Source organism: Patiria miniata, unplaced genomic scaffold, assembly GCF_015706575.1.
Source record: "Patiria miniata isolate m_02_andy unplaced genomic scaffold, ASM1570657v1 HiC_scaffold_26, whole genome shotgun sequence".
Taxonomy (NCBI): domain Eukaryota; kingdom Metazoa; phylum Echinodermata; class Asteroidea; order Valvatida; family Asterinidae; genus Patiria; species Patiria miniata.
Genome location: NW_024037065.1, coordinates 5,174,113 through 5,176,550, shown reverse-complemented (window position 1 = coordinate 5,176,550; position 2,438 = coordinate 5,174,113). Strand labels below are relative to the sequence as shown.

At 37.3% G+C, this 2,438-nt stretch overlaps 1 long non-coding RNA gene across 1 annotated transcript; it reads left to right on the top strand.

Annotated features, from left to right (window-relative positions):
• Positions 1-384: 384 nt before the first annotated feature.
• On the top strand, positions 385-1,773 carry LOC119733619. The gene is made up of 2 exons (XR_005271947.1): positions 385-802; positions 990-1,773. It is a non-coding gene; the product is annotated as an uncharacterized LOC119733619 (long non-coding RNA).
• Positions 1,774-2,438: the final 665 nt, after the last annotated feature.

Sequence of the window (2,438 nt, the reverse complement as noted above, 5' to 3'; positions counted from 1 at the left end):
CGTATTTTTTTTAAAAATGGCGGGCGTACGCGCGCGTACGTGCTCCTAATTATCGGTTCATGAATATTCATTTATTTATCAGCGCGAAAACTCACCAATTAAACCACCCCATATCAGCGATGACATCGCCTCTGACGGTTTCTAAGCACCCCGGTTGGTAAGGAGGCTTCATCAAAATGATAAATACTTTTTAAATTATGAAAATATCATTTTGTAAACTAATATTATCCAAGTTTGAATTTTGGGATGATTTTGCATGAAAATTTAACTTTTTTCTTGATATCTCATCAAAAAAGGGCATATTTCTAAAAGTGTTTTTTTTACGGAATTTTAACTTCTGAAAAGTAGTGAACGAGGGTGTAATCTTCATTGTTTTCGATGTGGGAACCGAGCTAATATTTTTTTTTTCGTGAATTTTCGTCCTTGAATATCACATTTTTGGCGACATTTCGGCTTGAAAACGCATGTGACACGCGTTGAGCATCAAGAAATGCACACTGGGAAGCTGCTAAACGAGTTCCAAAATGCTAAATCTTGCAGCAAAAACGAAGATTCTGTACTGCTTATGTCTCGTCGAAGTCAAGAAACCTCCGATCTCCATTCACACCACGTTATAAAGGACATGGCAGGCATTGCATGCCCGCACTCGTCATACTCGTGGGAAGAAATCTGACACCATTCGGCGGCATATCACGCGGTCGTCGCCGGCCAGCCGTGCCGGGAGTTCGAGCTCGAAACCCCACCACAAACATCGCTTGTGACAGGCACCGCTTTGGAGTCGAGTTTTGGGTGTAATATGCGGGTAAACAGGGATTTGGTTATGTGCAGTAAATATGAAAACTGGTTCAATTTCAAATTAAATTTTGTGATTATGACTTGGCTATTCCTTCTTCCAATGTCTTTTTGTGTCATATATTTTTTAGACATTTTAATGTTGCGTTTTGCATTTTTTAATCTTGCTTTATTTCCTTTTCCATTTTTTTTTCCAGCTGTAAATGGAGATGTTTTGATTGTTCCTTCTGATGACGATGCAGACCTTGGAATCTACATTACGAGACATGATGAAGAACTCTGTGAAGAATCAAACTATGGCCAGACTTGAACTGAATTTTAAAAATCCTTTTATTTAATATACTTTAAAAAATTTTAATTATTTTAATAATGGAGACTAGACATGCATTAAACAGAAATGTAACCATTAACAAATGTACTCAGAAGTAGTCAGAAGAAATCAAAAGTAAGTTTACCGACTTAGTCTTAGAATAGCTACATGGCTTCTGCTGACAACCAAGTATATGTATCATCGAGCCAATGCAAAACTAGAGACTTTAATTGTTTATTTTGACAAAATATCTCCTGATTAAATTGATATTGCAGTATACATGTAGTGAACAAAAATTGCAGTATGGTTATAAGACAAAAATGCTTGGGTCTAGTAACATCGGCTGTTATATTGGATTCGAAATTAGGATTGCAGCAAGGATTTAATTTTTCATTCTAGTGATTTTCGAATAAAAGTGTTTTTTTTTTACAAATTATTTTGTTGAAAGAACAAAAAGCAAAACACTAAAACTGGTCGGTGTTTCAAACTGAAATTGAAACTTGGGCTTTCAAAAAGGGATGGAAAGAGAAAATTCAATGAAATAATTATAATAATTTAAATGAGGAATAGGTCTACTGAATACCATTGCTACTTTTCATAAATAATGGATTATCTTGTAATTTAACAGTCTACCAGGTGCAACAATAAAAAATTTCACGGAACTGCTTAAACACTCGTGAATCTGCCTATGCTTTAGCACGCAGGTAAGTTCCCTATACAATTACACGCAAGCTTCTCATGAAAAGCGTGAAATACGCGAACGAGATCAACTTCTGGTGGAGGGCAAAAAATATTAGCTCAGTTCTCATAAAATGGAAAAATTGCAATAATTAATGGACTACTAGGTCAGCCAAGGCAAATTTGCTGGAAAAAAACATTTTTGGAATGATAAAGCAGAACTTTGAGGTTCGTTTTTAACGCGTGGAAAGTTCGTGCGCGTTTCTGCGTAGTGACGTCACAAACGCGTGCGTACAGCGTTCTCCCGCGGGATTTCGGGTGGCCATTATCATAATTTATGTGCGCACGCTCAGACCAAGTTGACACTGGTGTCATATTTCACTGACGTACGTGCAACGCGCACTGCATCAGAAGAGACTCTCATACAAAGTCATGGACAATGACACAAGACGTCTGGGTACCAGACCAAAAATCTTTTATTCAACAATCGATCCACAACACTGTCTAAGAACACCAACACTGAACCAATAAAGATATACAACAACGCACCAACGCACTTCGTGAAAGGGTGAAAGATAGGCGCGTTGGTTTAAAACCAACGCGGTTATTAAACATTAAAACAACAGCCGCGTTGGTATTATCGTTATGTACACGTTTC